Here is a 19,316-nt window from a genome sequence, read left to right as displayed (position 1 = left end):
CGTTAGAGCAACAGAGAGAGAGAGAGAGAGAGAGAGAGAGAGAGAGAGAGAGAGAGAGAGAGAGAGAAACGTGACGGAATAAAGGCCAGCTCGAAAGGTTCGAATTAGTCGAATCCGCGTCCTGATGCATTATTCCGGGACGAAACGTGCCCTCGATCGAGAGAATCCGACTGGCCGACGTGTCGGTGACACCGCCGATTTTACGAGCGACTCTCGCGTGATTAATCCCAAAGTGAGAAGATCGACAGAAATCTGCGCAGAATCCGAGAGAATAAGAGAGGGAGAGAGAGAATATTCGAGAGGAGTAGGGGTAGAAAGACGCGAAGGGGTTGAAGCATGACGAATCAATTATGCAACTACCCGGTCGGAACATTATGCAGCTTCGAAGCGAGTGTGGCTTGAGCGAGCAAAAGCGAGAAGAGATAAGCATAAGAGAGAGAGAAAAGGGACGATAGGAAAGATTGATCGACCGATCAATCGGTTTATTACGTACCACGGATCGCGTAGAAACGATAGGTTCGCGTTCAGTCACACCAGGCGCAAATAAGGACAACGAGAAATTGCAAAAGAATCAGAGAAAGAGAAAAAGAAAGGAAAATGGAACAAAGTTACATCTCTTGCTTTTCTTTTTCGATCGTTTTTCCCTCGTTGTTATGGAAAACGATCTGTTTTGTCGCACGAGCGTGCTGCCATAAAAAAAATTTGTTTATTCGAAGAAAAGAGCGCGCGCGCACGAGAGAGAGAGAAAGAGAGAGAGAGAGAGAGAGAGAGAGAGAGAGAGAGAGAGAGTGAGAAAGAGAGATTCCTCTTTCTCCTCTTCGCCGTCCTCCTACTCCTCGTCCTCTCTTTGGAAACAAGATGAATATGAAATGTGGCCTATGAATATTGATGAACGCACCGCGAAAATTTATAGTTGTCCGACGAACTAGGAAAACCGCGCTCGCCCGATAAAATATGGGGGGGTGGAAGGACCCCGGTGATTCTACCGGTAGATTGTTGTCAACCGAACGAGCGCTACGTTGTAACGGTCATGAGTTCCAAACGTCATGGTTCTAACCCAAAAGATATACGCTACAAAATTAAATGAAAGATCTTCGATGGAATGAATAGCTTTTCGTAGTTTTGTCCATTCTTATAATCGTGCACTTATCGAATATTCGATTCTCAAATCGAACGTATAAGTCAAATATTATTTCAATCTTTTTTCTTTTCTTTTTGTCTTGTTCTTTTTTTTTTTCTTTCCTTTCTTTTTTCAACTGTTTTTTCAAAGCGCAACGGCGACGCTCGTCAATTATAAATTCACCCTGGTCTCGCTGTGAACGATGGCTTTGCATTCGTAAAAATGAAGGAAACGTAACAAAGAGAAAAATAGAATCGAAAGAGGAAAGAGGAATAGAATTTGATATGGCAATCGTGTTTCCGCTTTTCCTTTGCCGACACTGTTTCTCTTTTTCTCCTGGTTGTATTTTCTCTAGAGAACGGAAAGCACCGCAGACGTGTGTTACGGTCTCGTCTAACACCCAACAAGGATTTAGTTCTCGAAAGGACATGGCTGGAAGGGAACGAAATCGTGGGTAGTGTTGGTGGTTGAGAGAGAGAGAGAGAGAGAAACGGGAGGCGAGGAAACCGAGAGAGGTGTAAAAGCAGGAAGCAGAGCGAGATGAGAGAAGATAGACGAGAAAGCGAAGGACGAAACGAAGGATGAGGCGGAGGTGAGCGAGAGAACCAAGAGGAGAAGAGAAGAGGGCAGCTGATGGCACGACGATATCTTGGACTCTCGAAACTTACCGGATAGACGAACTCGAGGAAACTTTCCTACCGTCTTCCTGCTTCCAGTTCCTTGATAGTTAAAAGTTTGCGCGAGCTGGTGTTGATCTACTTCACCCACGCTCGGATTAATCGTGATTCTGGCGTATATAGCCGAGTGACTTAAGAGAATCTGCGACAGCGCGAGAATGATGACGTAAAGTAATTGAAATAAAGGGAAGCAGACGGACGAAACGAGAAAATTAATCGTCGCTGCGCGTGCCTCGTTCTCTCTCTCTCTCTCTCCCTCTCTCTCTATCTTTTCCTCTCTTTTTCCCTCTGTTTGCACGCTCCAGCGAGGAGGAAGACACCCCCAAATCGTTCGTGCATGCGTTTCAATGTCCCCTCACGGAAAGCACCGAGAGTATCGAGCGACAGCTCGACGATCCTCCTAATCTCTTTTCTCCTTCCTGCAGTCGTGCTTAATGGACAACGAGAACGAGCGAGCACGATTAGTGGATGTCTGCGAGAACGAGAGACGGTACAAGCAATTTATTTACGAGACCATCGAGACGAATCAAACGCCCTTCGCTCGGTATCGCGTCGATAATCGAAGTGATTAAAGATCGACGAAAACGTTTAATTTTTTTAATCCTTTTGCGTTTCGATAAATTCCCTACAAAATCTCATTAATCTGTCGCATCTTCTAAATCTTAAAGATTATATACTTACTCGTAAGATTTTACCATGATATTCAAAACATTTAATAGGATTTCTGTATTTTTGAATAAATTACGAAAGCATTTAGAGTTGTCGGTTTAGCCAAAAGTGGGTGGACGATCTAACGATGGAGTCTATATAATATTTCAACTATCGTGAATCGATATACTCATCTAAAAGGAAAATTGATAACTCGGACCTGTACCATTTTGAAATATCGGATCGATCGAGAGGATCGCGAAGAGGTCAAGTGTATTCCGATACCAATTCGATGGTTTTCGATCGTCAATAATGTTCAGCAAAATGGAATTTTTTCTTCTGTTTCTTTTGTTCTTCAGTTTCTTCTCCTAACGATGAATAATCGCTCGGGTCTCGCAAAGCGTGACCGAAAATAATCGCTTTCGCCCTTTAAGGCGAGAGAAGAGAGCCATAAATGATTTCACGATGAGCGGTCATTTCTAGGCAATAGTTTTACTACTGCATAGTAGAAATGTATGTATGTATATATAATTGGGATCGTAAAATTTTAACAAGCTCCTACGAATCCTTTCGTGCTGGTATTCGCTAGAAACTCAAAGCTGTCATTGACCGCTAACATACTTAACGAAGCTTTTCGGTTATTCGAAGCACTTCGAGAGGAAGAGAGAAAGAGTAAAGTACAAAAGTTCGCAAAAACTTTTGCTCGAAAAGCTTCCATTTTATCGGATAGTCGAGACATGAAAATATTATAAATTTAAATGCACGATATACCATAAGTTTTGCCATTGTCCGTCTTTTAATCTTCATTCTCTCTGGCTTTCCAATTCTATTTTCATTATAACCAAAGAAGAACAAGACATTAACGTATAGATTTTGCATATGACGCAAAGTTAATAGTTTGCACACAAACGACGCCGACGGCACAATTAGAATCTAAATTCGGACTCGTGAAAAACGATCGAAGCCTCGATAAACTTTGACGATATACGAATGAAAATTCTAAATGCGCGCAGCATTTGCCATGGCAATTGAAGCATTTTCACTTGGATGATCTCAAAACGTCGTAATTCTTGCGTATCAGCGGAGCACGCGTGAGAGCAACGTTTATTAAAGTCACACAGCTGGCGTGGCCGTAAGACTGAATTATATTTTCAACGAACCTCGCCGTATCTCCTGGCGAGTGTATTTTACATAAGAGACACAGGTGGCATTAGCTGGGACGATCTTTTCCGCAAATGAACTCTATCTACCTCTTTCTTTTCTCTATTTTCTTCTACGCTGTGCTATGCATAAATCACATTTCGGTATTACGTGAGGACCGTATAATACGTATCAACTAATAAGTCGAAAATTAGTTCTCTAAATTGATGTTATAGCTTTCTTCGCTCTCGAAACTCGTGAGAAAGAATTTACTCATAAATATTTAACATGGCCGGATTGCGTGAAGAAACAACAGCTCGGGGCGAAAATAGTATCTGTATTTCTGATGAAAAAGGCTCCGAATGGTACTAGGGGGTAACGACGTCGCGCTAGGTAATTACTCGATCGTAATTCTCGATGTTCGATCGAAAAACGATCGGCGACGTTGCTAGCACGACGATCGGGAACTCAATTCCCGAATTTTCCGCGTGACCACGTATTTCATTCTCCCTATCGGCTACTAGCGCCTACCCCAAACCTCACCCATCCCATTTTTACTCATCTCTCTCTCTCTCTCTACTCAATCCCTTTCCATCTCCGCTCACCTCGCTAATCCACCGCCTTTTCTCGCTACGCGTCTGTTTACGCTCGCTATCGGTTCACGTTTTTCAAATCTGGTCAATCTCTCGCACGAATTGTCCTTCCCTCTAGCATATTCGCATAGAAAATAAGATTTTTTTTAATGTAGTATGGTAATAATAACGAAGATAGACATTTCATTATTACAACTTTCGTGCCAACATGCAAGCTTTTTATGAAAATCAATGCGCTTTAATTGCCATGTACGTAATTCTGCGTACGTAGATATTGTTTAAATGCACATTTACGCGTAAAGGGACATTCGTGGTAGACATACGCGGAGCAATAAACGATTCGAAGAGTACACACCTCGCAAAAATCAATACAGGATAATATCCGCGCCGGCATTCTGCATTTTATAGTTTTGTCGGTCGTACACGCGCGCGCGGAAGTACACACGAAGAACCGGTGAAAGAGAGAAATTGAGGGAAAAGAAGTGAAAGGGAGAGAGCGAGAGAGAGAGAGAGAGAGGGATAGGTAGAGAGTCGGGTCGCATTTAAACCTTCGCAGCCATTGCAGCCTTCCATTCATTTCTTCCTTCCTTCCTTCCTTCCTTCCTTCCTTCCTTCCTTCCTTTCTGCTTCGCAGTTTAGCACGAAACTCTTGCACGGAAAAATAAATTCTGGAAGGGACGACATCGAGCAGGTACGACGGAAGGGCCAACAGACAGAAAGAAAGAGAGAGAGAGAGAGAGAGAGAGAGAGAGAGAGAGAGAGAGAGAGAGAGAGAGAGAGAGAGAGAGAACGAGGAAGAAAACTACATACAGACAGAATTAGATTAGTCGATGTACTTTTCTTTGCCAGTCCTCTTAGCTTCTTTTTACCGGACGGAAAAAAGCTAGCTGGTCCTGAGAGCCCAGGCTTGCGTGCACGTGCGCATAGATATACACAGACAGAATCTCGAAAGATACACAATAGGCGAGTTTCACACACGCCGATGCCTGAGAATCCAATTAGTTGTATTTCCGCTCGGAAGAGACTCGGGGGGCCTATGCAAATAAATTTACCTTGGTACTCCATCTCTACACCCCACCTGTTCTCTCTACCCTCCACCCATTGCAACCCCTTCGTACTCTCTTTTCCTCCCCTCTTACTCTTCTACTCTCTCTCTCTCTCTCTCTCGTCGTCTTTTGAACATGCAAATATACACGTACACGCACACAGATAAAACGCTTCCTTATCCCTGTCCCTTTTTCCCCTACTCCTTCATCCTCCTTCCATTCTCTCGCTCAAGTCCACGGCAGAGACTCTAATTTCTCTCGTTACATTGTACCGTTCCACTCCTGGGACTACTCGATTCCAAGACATAAACAAGAGGATTTCCAGCTACACCTACCTGCCACCACCCGTTTCCCGCTCATCCCCACTTTTTCACTCACCGAGCCACGTTCTTTTTGTCAAGAGACCGGCTTTACCGATAATTTCTTCCCTTAAATCGCATCTAGGATAATGACCCGATTCCCTTTTTTTCCTTTCATTTCGTACTTTTCTCTCCTTCGACGGAAATTTAAAGATCAATTTTTTAATTTGATACGGATACATGATTATGTGAAAAGAAGAAAAGAGAAAGAAGAAAAAGAAACAGAAAGAAATGATTGTTTCTAATCTTCTTATCCTTAAAAGTCGAGGTTTATCTCGAAAAATGCAATAATTTTGAAAGACAGATGAGGGAAATAGTACGCTAATAAAATGAAAAAGAAGGAATAGCACCGAAAAGGGATAAGAGATAACTTGCGAGAAAGAGGCAAGAGGCATTCAAAAGAAACGCGCGGAGAAAAAGCAACTTGTTTTACACTGCGAGATTCGTGTGCGCTCGAGTAGTGCAGGTAGAAGAATGGTAGGAGAGAAATAAATGTGAAGTATGCAGAAAGAAGTGAGCTCACGCGTGCGAGCGAGACGAAGAGAGAAAGAGAAGTGGGAAAAGAAAGAAAGAAAGAAGAGGAGGAGAATGGCATGCAAATAGGGAATACGTGCGATGAGAAGAGCGCAACTTGGTCCATTGCACTTTGTTAGTCTCTTTTGCAAACGAAATATAACGTCGAGGTTAATAACTAATTAAAAAGATGTCAAAATGTTTTCTTCCTTTAAGACCTATCTTACCAAAATCATAAAGGAGATATATACGGGATTTTTGAGCGAGATAACTGAAACTAAATGTATAAAACTAACAAAAAATCTTCTCAAAGATAATGCCTTTTTATCGCAATACTAATTTATAGAATCCTCGGCAAAGAGGCGATACCGTTATTAAACGGTTTTCTTTTTTACTCGATGCATAACCATCGATGCGAATTAACACGCAAAATGCTTGAAATGAAATAGATCGCCGATCATTTTCATGCGTTAGACGTTAATTGGAATCAAATTACATCGTTCATGATACCGTGAATTTGGCAAAACTCGGGCGTGAATAACACGCAAGATCGAGTAATACGTTTGAGGCTACCACCTTGGTTTTCGAACGTACACGATTGATAACCATCCAATTCGTCGGACTGTTATTAACGAGCTAGGCATGGCGGCTTTCATTGTATCGGCATTGTGAGAACTTGCCTACACGTTCTATTCATAATCTATGGCTTTTCATTGTTAGTCAAACACTAATTACACATGTATCATGAGATGAAGGACTTTGTCTTGGCCGACAACAACGTTTATGTATACACAAATATATATGTGTATATATATATATATATATATATATATATATATGTGTGTGTGTGTATATCTAACGAAACAATCGTAAAAGAACTACGCTAACTCGCCGCGAAAAATTAAAAAAAACAAAAATTTCTCTCTACGCATTCGTATAGACGAAATTCCCTTCACGAGCGAGTATTTCCACCCATTGTCTTTCGTTTTGATTTGCACATTCATCACATCCTGTTCGAGAATTCGCGTTTGCATCGATAAATCGGAGAAGCCGTTTATGTGTACAAAGTTACCCTACGGAATTCTCTTCTAACGACTATGATTTGTACGATGTAAAATGTGTGTGAACCATAATTAGCATCAATTGATACGTTAAAAATACATTCTCTTTGAAAGAAAAATAATGAAAAACACGGGAAAATATTATTTCCATTCGAAAATTTAACATAATTCTCGTTATAAAGACGTTTCGTATTTCATGCTATTCGCGTGCCATAGCAAAAGGATAATTTTACCTTATTTTTTGTTCTTTCTCTCTCCCTCTTTCTCTTTCTCTCTTCTGACATAAAAGTCCGTTTGAAACGATACGAGAATCAAATTCGTGTATCCGTATATACCTATATATGTGAATGTATATACATATATGTATGTATATATATATATATATGTATATATATATATATATATATATATATATATAAACGGAGGGAAATATATTTGTTATAAAACGACCAAAGTAACGAGAAGGTAGATACATAGATATGTACGTACGAAAAGAAGAAAAATGTTCGTTTGCCGCATGACATATTGCTCGTTTCTATAGCTACGATCGAGCGTGTATTTTCCGTTGTTTACGCGTATTATACGTTTAAATGCACTTGTGGTAACATACAACCTTGCCGTCGTACATCACCCGGACGTTTTTCCTCCTTTTCTCGTTCGAAATTTTTCTACCTGTGCCTTGCCTCTCCCTGTATCTTACTATTTACCTCACTACTTTTTCCATACTGATAAACCTAGAGCATAGCGGATGGTTTGATAAAATCAAAAAAAAAAATAAAAGGAAGAAAAAGGAAAAAGTACAGGGATGAAAGAAAGCAAAGAAAAATTATTTGCTAATAGAAATGCATACGTACACACATGGGTGTTCTTCGTTTTACAAAGAAATATTCGAATAAACTAATTTGATAATTGAAATGATTAATCTTTGGTCACTATGACGTACGAAACGATCGAATAAAATAACGGATTGCGGATAGAAGGAATTTTCACCTGTACGACAAGAAAATACGAAAAAGATACATGAGCGAGTTATCCTAAGGGATAAGAAACAAAGAGAAAAAGATCCTCGGAGGATGATACTTCATGGCAGGTCTTTATTTATGATACGATTTAGGGATCCTGATTCTTGTTCATCGGATCCAAACGGAAGAAACGTGCTAATCTCTGACCCTCCTAAGGAAAGCGTGGCGCTATACACTAAGGACCAACGATTTATTTTCTTTCAATTAGCGACGCTTCTACTGCAATGTCAAGAGACACATCCACTTTGGCCGGTATTTCTAAACAAATACGAGACAAACCAAACAACTATGTAGCATCACAGATTGCTACCAGCTTTAACTGATTTTGATCGTATTGAAAGGAAAATGTTTATTGCTTAAAATTTCAATGAAAATTTGTATCTTCTTATATTCCCTCTTTGAATTAGTCCTGACTTGGGTTTTATCCCTTTTACATGTTTACTTTCTTTCTTTCTTTCTTTCTTTCTTTCTTTATTTTTTTCCATTAAAAAGGAAAAAAGAAACAAAAGCAAGAGAATCGTATAAAATTCTCTTACGATCCATCCTTTACAAAAAATATTTAACGTAGAAATTTTATTCGTCGTACCGCAATCCTCTTTGGGAAAGAATGAACGGATTCGTTGTGAAAAAAAAAGAAGGATGAATTTTAGTTACATCTAACGAAAACGAAGCAGTAAACGTAATACGATTTGTTAGTTTAATGTTGAACAGATGGGAAATAAAAATGACGGCTTGACGTCACGCGATTCGATTCGTGCCACGTAGAGTATCGAAGAACTTTGGGAAATTGTCGAGTTGCACGATCGCGTTTATGTGTGTCGGTAGTCACGACCAGCATATAATCAGACATGACGCACGATAGGCAAGTAGAGACGGTATTGCATACTTGGAAGGTTTCGTACAAGAGTATAGATAGCAAAGTATTGCGATCGTAGTAATATAATAATAATAATAATAATAGTATCCATTTTCCGTGGATGTGAAAGTTTTAATCACGTTGGTATTCGTTATTCGGTAACAACCCCTATATCGACCGTCATTTGCGGGAAAATAAAGTAAATCAAACGTCCGTATTTAATTTGTTCGCTTAACCATAGCCCAACGATCGTTGGCATAGTATATGTGTGTGTGTGTATATATATATATATATATATATATATATATATATATATATATATATATATATAGATATATATATGCATAAAAGAGAAAAATTTTTAAAGGTAGCATATAGGGTCTCTCGAGATAAATATCAACCGAAATAACGATCCATCTCGCGTGGGTGGCAATAGTTTTTGTTTCCACGTTGTTCGGTTAGAATTGAAATTAACGAGCACGATCGTAAGTTTATTAAAAAATGGAAAAAACCAAACAAATAAACAAAGGTAAAAGAAAAAGAGGGAAAAAAAGGAAAACAGAGAGAAAGAAAAAAAAAAGGGAAAGAAAATTGACGTAGAAGGATTACATAGACACGGAAAGCGAACGAAGGGAAAAAGATGCTCGAGTCGTTAGCCAGCGAGAGGATCTTCAGGGGAGAGGAAAAAGAATCCACGCGGCGGGTTGGCGCGGGCTCTTTTAGATGCAATTTGACGGAGACACGGTCTCGCTAGGGTAGTCTATTCGAGAGGCTAACGACGTGGCAATTTGTTTTCGTTGAATTAGCAGGGTTGGCTGGTGGAAGCACTGGCGTCAAAGAACGCTCGTTCGTACGCGCCTTACGCGTAGTAAATGTTCTCAAAGCTCACAGGCACTTGGGACGTTAACGTCGCTACTCGGGCCCCGCTCAGTCTACTCGTGAAACAAGAGAATATGTGGGCGTGTTCGGTAGAAAGAGAAGGATAAAGATAAAGATAAAGATAAAGATAAAGATAAAGAGAGACAGAAGACGAGGATGCCGCGCAGAAGGAAGCGAACCGAAGGCGCCTGCATCGATTCTAGAACGTTATACACACGTAGAATGCAACGTTCCGCGTCTGGCTGTGATCCGTCAAGCAGAAACGACGCAATTTACATAAGGAATCGAGGCAAGGCGTCTCGCGTGTAAGTAGCTAAGCCACAAGCACGTACGTAATTCCACGCGTACGCGAGAACGCGGTATATATGATATCGATGGGATCGATACGTATTCAGCCACGTTTCCTTTTATCTTTCTCGTCCATCGAAAAGCACCGCGTATTTCGCGAACGTGACCGTCAAGCTCCTACTATTGCCGACACACTACAGTCGAAATGGTCTTTCATCCTCGACGAAATCCCAAAGAATAATCGCTCCTCATCGTCGATGCGTTTTATTTATCCCTCCATTTCAAATAAGATACGTATATGTGAGATCGGCCCAATACGGGCTGATTGCATTCGAACCAACGAGTCATCGACTTATCCCTTCTACTTTTCAACAAATCCACCAATACTTTCTACGCTTATGTATTATTTATAGCACCGATATATGGCATCGCGTTAGCATTACTTTATTATTTCCACTCTGCCGTTTCGATTTACGCGTTTGTCCGCTCCGATAACGGATGGTAAGCGTTGGAAAAACTAACATCGATTTATACCTATACCGAGTATACATACACTGGGTGTTTCCAAACTTTTCTCCCTATTCGGTCAAATTTTACGGAATAAGAATTTCCGTTAAAGAAAGCAGATATATATATATATATATATATATATATATATATATATATATATATATATATATATATATATTTGCTTTATTCGTATCCATGAGTTTCGCTTCAATCCTTCGTCTACGAGATAGAGAAGGGAATAATAAAAAGAAGAGGTATCTAAAAAAAGTATCTAGAAGCATAGAATGTGCATATTTAATGTCGACAGCTTCCCCGTATCATCAAGAAAATGCCAACATATTTCAACGAGAAACGTGGTTCTAGGGAATTGAAAAATCATCGCATTTAATGCAATCACGCGTGCTACGGTTTGTGCGAGAGACGTCTCCGTGGAAATTTTCTCGAGACTTAATTTTCTACCTTTCGCTTCGTATCCGCACACGACTCACCACAAAGATCCCAAGCGAGGAGCACTCGCGTATTTCTTCGATGTTTACGCGAATCATTTGCTCGCCTTCGAGAAGTAAACACATGCACACACACAGAGGGAGAGGGAGAGAAGTGATATTTTTCATGCAATCGGTAGGATGCTCCGAGATCGATAATCGATAGATAGCTCGACACCGTACGTATTTCTCTTCGTAAGGTTTTTCTTTTTTATGCTTTTCGTTTTTCGTATTTTTTTATTAGTTTCCCAAGCGAGAACGAACTCGCGTATAGTAGATAGTTATCCGATGACGAAATATATAGAGATAGTCCCCACCCTCCTTCCCATCCCCCCTTTTATTTATTGACTTTGACTTGGAAAATATTTTTCATATAAAATATTTCATATTTTCTTATATCGAATGTTCCCTAAAACCGATATATAATAAATTATATCACCTGGCAATAGTTATTCTCTCTCAGGTTGCATAAGTGTATTAAAGATGTGTAAACTTCGTTTCGCAATCACTCTTACTTCCACACCTCGTTGCTGTCCCTTGCATATCTAAACCGAGAAAATAGAAGACGGGGAAAGAAAATTGCTAAGCGGAGAAAAATATTGAAAGTCTTGAAAAAGCAGCCGAGCGAGTTTTACTAGGAAATCGAAGGGAAAGGGTCGCGGCTTACTCGTAACGAGCCAATCGATGACAACCTATTGAATCAAGTCTATTCCATTGTCCACGATAAAATTATCCGTTCATTGTCTCGAAGAAATCCAAAACGTACCTTTTATCAGTTTTATTTTTTTCGTGCTGCTCGTTCGAAGAAGAAAAAAAAAAAAAAGAAAGAAAAAGAAAAAAGAAGAAGAAGAAGAAAAAAAAAAAAAAGGGAAAAACGTTAGAATGATAATTGAAATTCTTGAAATTTCAAAGACAAGATTTTCTCCCTTAGAATATTGATATTAAATATCTCCACGTCGCAATCGCAATTTCAAAGTTAATTTATTGTAATTACTTGGAAGACGAATGAAAAGGAAACGTGGATTTTTTGCGATAAGACGACCAACCGAACGAAAGATGACGGAGCGAAAAGCAAAAATTCTTCGGCATTTGTGAAAAATTGCTTTCCCATTTTACTCCCCGTCCCCCCAAAAGAAATATCCACGAAACGAACTTCTCTAATCTTTCCCTGTTTCCGCAGAGCAACTCTGTACAAGGACGACTACGAAGGAAGGCGAAGGAGGGTGAAGATGGTTGTAACAAAACGAATATAAGGGAGCAAAACGAGAGGAAGAGAATAAATGTGAAGGAGAGAAGCAACGAAATAAGATAAATCGTCGTGGAAAAGGAATATTGTATAAAGTAAACGGAGGAGATGGATGCCGTGGTATTGCTTATATTATTAGTTTTACACGAGAAAAGGAATTTTTTCAATCCGCCGAAATTAACAATGAAATAAATGACGTCGACTTGTATCTCTATAAATATAATCGTGAATAAATTATATTTCATATAACGCATAATCTACTATCAAGAATATTTTCTAAACCTCTTTCCTTTTATCGATAATCTTTGCCTTAATTGGAAATATCGGATTTTATCAGAAATTCAACGCTATTATCGGAGCGAAGAAAATGTTCAACCCTCCTCTCCCTCTCTCTCTCCCTCTCTCTCTCTCTCTCTCTCTCTCTCTCTCTTGCTCGCTCGCCTGCCCTGTCCTTCCTTTCCCACGCACTTATATATTTTTCCCTTTATCCCAGCGCACAAAAGATACGAGAATCGGCTAACGTCCTTAGGTTATTCAGGAAGAACTTCGTACCGTCGAACGATCGTGATCACTCACCGTGATCGTTGATGGGTGATATCGAGATATTCGATAGCCTCGGCTTCGTCATCCTCTCTTTCTCTCGATCTCTATCTCTATCTCTATCTCTATTTCCTTCTAGTACGCGCTGTTGAAGCTCTCTTTCTCTCTCTCTCTCTCTCTCTCTGCCTCTCTTGTCTCTCTTGTCTCTCATCGCCGATCGCATGAATACGAAGCGAGGAAGGATAAAAGAGGCGAATTGCTATACGCGCAGAAAAATATTGCTCTTGAAGTAAGGCGCAATAACTCGAGCGAGTCGATCGGCCGAGGAAACGAACGTCATCGATAACCACCAACCGTTATAGGTGACTGGATCAACGTGGCGAACTTATAACCACCTACTTTCATTTCTCTCTTTGCCTTCAGCTTCTTTTTTCTTCTTTTTTTTTCTCTCTTCTTCTTTTATTTCTTCTTTTTCTCTCGGGAGATTGAACTTTTACGGTTTCTAAAAGAGAGAAAGTGTGTGAGTTGAAAGGTCTTCCTACAAGTGCTATGCATTTGGTCACTTTGATGCATCCGATAGACCGCTTCCTACCATCTTACCGTCAGCGAGCTCGACTAGACGGGACGTTCGAGGAAAAAGAAAGGCAAAGAATCGTCCCTTCTTTGAAAAGAAATCGGCAAAGGTACGACGAGAGAAACGTCGCCTGATATGAAATGCGGAACTAGAACAAAGTGCTTCCACGTCAAGAGTTCGCAGATTTTGTATACGATCGAGAAAATATGCGCTACGATAACGGCTAAAACGCAGTTTCCCGTCGTTGGATCTCTTCTATGTTTATACCTACCTACCTACCTACCTACCTATCTACGTATGTATCTACGTATATGATAATCCTTTTCTTTCGTTTCTCCTTCGAGCACGCTTTTTACCATGAATTTCTCGAATTCTCCGCACTTTCTGCCTCGGTATAAGAATCAATAAAAAGGATCATTCGTACAAAGCGATTTTCAGTATCCGCGTATATACGTCGATATCAAAGTATTCTTGAGAATTAAAATCCATCTCTAAAATATAAAGAGATATATATCTAGTGAATATCCTGTTAGCTCGAAATATCGGAATAAAAATAATAATATAATAAGGTTAAAAGTGGATACTTTTATAAAAATTTCCTCTCTTCAAAGATAAATTTGTCTTTACCCTACGAATTTACTTTTATAGCAGAATATTATTTGCCGAATGCAAGGAAAAGTGGAGAAACTGAAACTACCGACGTTGGTCGGTTTATTCGAAACTAATGTGAATCAAAAACGGAGAGAGAGAGGGGGGGAGGGAGGGAGGGGGGAGCGAGAAAAGGATGATATCACGTTCAAGAATAAGCATTGCCAACGACCAAAATTTCACAGTAGCTAACAGGAAAGTGGAGATCGGTCTGCGTATATAAAATGGGAAAAATCGTCAAATGCGCATAGAAAAATGCTACCTTTGAGAACGGTGAAAAGAGAAAAGAAATAAACGACGTAGTAACGCCCGAGTGAAACGGGTGAAGCGTGTCGACGAAAAAAGGAATTTCGAGTGGTAGCAATGAGCAGTAGTAGGTACTTTGCTTGCTAGCGTGTAACCACTTGGCGTACTGAGAAATTGACAAAAACTGTCGTTTAACGAAGCGCTAACGATGGATTTAACGTAAATTCATCACGTACCACCCGTTCCTATAATTTTCCACTTCGATTAAATACTTTGTAACACTTGCCTTTCTACTACTTTCTCCCTTAATCGTATAATTCACTCTGATACGTTTGTCAAACAGTTTTCGTACTTTTTTTAAATGGCCCAATTTTTATTTGGAAGGACGAAAATATTATTTCCTCATCGATTTCTCTCCTACTCTTATTTCCCAAGCGAGGCCGCATCAGAAGTTACGGATAGGAAATGGTAATCCATGAAATTTTTTTCAAGGCGCGAACAATTATTCGAGCTAGTTTTGTAAACGTTACGAGAAACAAACTTTCGGGCTAATCTTTGAGAGAAATTTCAAGTTTTAAACGGAGTTTTTCCACGATGACGAAAGTTCTGGTTACTTGGTGCGTAAAAAGGAACGCGAATAGACGGGCCTTTAAACGACGAAAACAAGAAAAGGAAGAAAAAAAGAAAGAAAGAAATAGCGAGAGAAAAGGAAAATTTTAATGCGCCGAAGCTATCAGAATTATTAATCGTTTTAGTTTCTCTGCGTGTAAATTTTCAAATTTCACGAGACGAAACGAAAGGAGCAAATAAAATGGTTGAAAGAAAATGATGCAAACATCATCGTAATGCAAACGAAATGGTTCGAGCAAAGACGTGCTCGAATTAGGAGATGGGGGAGGGGGGGGGGTGGAGGGAAAGAAAAAAAGAAACAAACGAGAAAGAGGAAGAAAAAAAAGAAAATGTATTACTTTGGAATCTCATTTACGAGAAGATCACATTGGCACAGTGCGAAAGAAGAATAAAGCGATTTTATAAAACAATCTGTCACAACCGATAAAAATGAACTGTCGGAGGGTTATATCCCAGGACGGATGTAAAAAATTGAAAAAGGAAGAAAAAAAGAGAAGAAGACAATAATAAAAACGTAATATAATAAATATCGTACGATTGTCGTCTATCTATAACGTCGGTATGCCATTGGTAATGACAACAGATAATATCAATTTCTCCTCGATAATAGTAATAAAAGAAAGAAAAGAATATATTATCTCGAGATTTATAAAAGGAAATGTGAAAATAAAGTCTTGAAAATCTATTGAAGGAATCGCTCAGCCACATCTCGATTACTGAAATGTTGATCTCGATAAAATTGTATCGGTAGCAATCGGAAAAATATATCGTTCGTGTAGCCTATTTCCGCAAGATCAATCTCTGATACTCGACAATGATATTTCTGGAAAATACTTCGTGTAGAGATGTCTGAACAGTTTGAAACAATTAAACCGTGACTCGAGAGCAACAGAGTACAATTTCCCTGCTCGATCAACGCGACCATCGTTACGAAGCGAATACAATTTTTTCTTTCTCTTTGTTCTTTTTTCTCCCGTTTCTTTTTCGTTTTCTTTTCTTTTCTTTTTGTTTTTGTTTTTTTTTCTTTTTCCCCCCCTTGAAACAATATCGGAAAAGAAAGGAAGAAATAACTAAGTACATAGAATATAATACGAGTATAACTGTAGGATAGAAAGTTTTCCTAAACGACGGTATGAACGATGAAAATAAAAAGGAATCTTTTTACTAGAATTTCTCATCCGTTTTCATAGAAACGAAAGAGTCCATGGCACGCATCGTTCTGACGCTATCAATTATGAGATTCAGTAGGAGGATCGTCTAGCTGAATCCGTCGCTATCCAGTAACCACGTACATCCATCTCCGTAATATCACAAGCGCAGTCTTGAAAAGGCAATTACGTATTCTTCAGAGGAGAATGAAATCAGTGAGATCGATAAAACATAATGGGCTGAAGAATGCTTTGTAGGTAAGTAGAAAAAGAGAAAGAAAGAGAGAGAGAGAGAGAGAGAGAGAGAGAGAGATAAAGAGACTACTGGTGCACCGGCGGAGGATTCTCTTTCATTTTCTACAAAGTTTTAACCTCGAACGGTAGCTGGCATTGTTAAGTAACAATCGGCGTGAGAATGGCAACGTCGAATAATATTAAGTTACAAATTCCGTTGGGTAACGTCCCTTTAGCAGCAGGGAAAATCGATTTCCGCGACAACTAGTTTCTACCTCGCGTCTCTCCCCTGCTCTCTCTCTCTCTCTCTCTCTCTCTCTCTTGCAACCCCTTTTTACCCTCCCTCTCTTCCTCTCCCTCTCTCTCTCTCTCTCTCTCTCTCTCTCTCTCGATACCCAGCAGCAGTAGCCTCGACTCCCTGCCAAAGCTCCCAATCCCCCACTTCTATTTCCAGTTCTGTTCAACGAACTCACCCTCGTCCTTCCCGTCCCTTCGTTTCGCCTCATGAAAGAGTAAAGTCTTCGTGATTCGTTAATTGCAACGGGTGAGGACGAGAGTCCCCGTAGAACGGGATCGATAGAGATTTCCCTGATTTCCGCTGAAAGAAAACTCAACTCTCGTCGAATTTCAGTTTCATTAATTTCGAAGATCCCGCGGCCGTGGTAGTACAATCCGACGCGTCTGCATCCTCGTACTCGAACGGTGAGGCAGAGGGAACTGGTGGTAACCCCCTCTCCCTGATGGTGATCGCCCAAGAGGATCCACTTGAAAATTCCAATCACACCGAATTGTTCGAGAAAAGGAAAATTTTCTCCCGGCGACATTTAATCGGCAGTATTCGATGAATATAAAGCAGCGTTTCGCTCATTTATCGTGGTATCGCGAATTCGCTACCGATATGTACGGAAGAGTCGATAAACGCCGAGGCGACGCGAGAGTCCTTTGAACGCGAACGAAAAAAGAAAAAGAAAAAGAAAAGAGAAAGAAAGAAGAAGGAGAGGAGTAAAAGAAGGAAGGAAGGAAGAAGGAAAGAAAAAACTTCTCCCTTTCTTCCTCTTTCGAGAAGAAGAGGATATATTCGATCGAAGACGGATTGGATGGTCCCTATCGCAAATTCGAAAGAGATTCCGAGGGAAGAAAACCGGATATGCTTCTTAATCCTTCTTCAGAAATTTCTTTCACGTCCGATAAGTTCGTCGAGATCTCTACACGAAACATCGAAAGATTTACTTCCCCTGTTCGACATTAAGGTTACCATTAAATCGACAGCTGCTTAGCATTCCCATCCTTTTCCTCGAGTATACTTTCGGGATACAAATATACCTAAATGTAGATGCACGCGCAGGAAGTAAAGGAAGAGTAACTTAGAATGCTTTCAAAGCCATCTTTATCACTGTCGCCTGTCTCGTAATATTTCCAAGTTTTTATTTCTCATCCTTCGAAAGGATCGATGCATTTAATCGATCAAAGGAAGATCGACCGAGACATGACAAATTGGTCGATGGTCATTCTCATAATTTCTAAAAGAACGGTACATCCTTCTCCGGAATGTTTTTCACGATCATGAGTATCATCGATCTCGTTACGAACAACGATATAAAACAGGATGTACATAACGATCGAACGTGACACGTACGATAGAGAACGATGTACGAGCAACTATTTCATTAGATATACAGATATTATCGAGAGAGAGAGAGAAAATACGAATCCTCGAAAAACTCGATCGATCGATCGTCTAAAAATTATAAAATCCTTCTTATGAATTCAAACGGATAAACAATTTATGATAATATAACGCCAAATGAATGCTGAGTGATTTGATAAAAAAGAAATCTATCGATCAGCATGGTCAATTCGACAATTGATTACGTTCAAGAGACCGAAATGTATCCGCGAAGGATCGAACGTCGGTCTTTTTTTTAATTTGAAATGCAGCTCACAGTTGTGAAGCACGAAATCGAAATCAAGACACGCGCGTGTTTCTTTAGAAAATGAGTACCGACGATCGGGGCAACCTTTCTTCCATTCTTTTCCTTCCACCTTCGTTTCCGGAATTTTCTCAAAGCACGTTCCACCACGTACTGTCGTATATTTCCTTCCCCGCCTCCTCCTCCTCCTCTTCGTCGCCGCCGCCGTTGTCGTTGTCGTTGTCGTTGTCGTTGTCGTTGTCGTTGTCGTTGTCGTTGTCGTTGTCGTTGTCGTTGTCGTAGTAATTTGATGCATTTCACTCGCTCGTAATCAAACAAATCATCCCTTTTTATTAATACAAACGCTCTCTCTGTCTCTCTCGATCGAATTATACGATCCATTTTCATACAAGGTTCATCATAATTTTTAATATCTCGCGATAGATCGTCGCGTAAATAAAGCAATTCGAACGATTTTGCTTTTATACGATCGTACGGTTCGTCGGTCTTCATTAAAAATGCAGCTGTAAATAAAACATTTAACGAAAAAAACTTAGGAAAAATAGGAAGAAAAATAAATTATGGGACCGATTGGAGAGCGCTCGATTGGAATGTTTCGTGATTCGTGTTTCTAAATACCCCCGTTCGAAGCTACTAACGATATTTTTATTGTATTACAAACGAAGTTGGAAACGCGCCGCTGAGATAGCACAATCTATGGATACAAGTATGATGCTTAAAATACACCGGAGGGTATAGAATATATTTGATAATATCACTGGAATACAAACGACGCTAAGACCATTTAGCTGTATATTTTGTCAGATTATTCAAACTAGGTTTCCCTTCTCGATTTAATTAACTGTCTCCACGCGATGGATTATTTTCGACCATTGCTGTACATTTAAGCTAATAAATAAATGCGATATTATTGATCGCACGA

General features: G+C 39.8%; 1 long non-coding RNA gene across 1 annotated transcript; it reads left to right on the top strand.

Moving 5' to 3' along the window:
- The first annotated feature begins 9,588 nt into the window (after nucleotides 1-9,588).
- Nucleotides 9,589-12,692, top strand: LOC124430325. The gene is made up of 2 exons (XR_006943729.1): nucleotides 9,589-10,219; nucleotides 12,378-12,692. It is a non-coding gene; the product is annotated as an uncharacterized LOC124430325 (long non-coding RNA).
- The last annotated feature ends 6,624 nt before the right edge of the window (nucleotides 12,693-19,316 follow it).

The sequence above is a fragment of the Vespa crabro genome, chromosome 18, assembly GCF_910589235.1.
Source record: "Vespa crabro chromosome 18, iyVesCrab1.2, whole genome shotgun sequence".
In the NCBI taxonomy this organism is placed as follows: Eukaryota; Metazoa; Arthropoda; class Insecta; order Hymenoptera; family Vespidae; genus Vespa; species Vespa crabro.
This window is presented reverse-complemented; position numbering and strand designations above follow the sequence as displayed.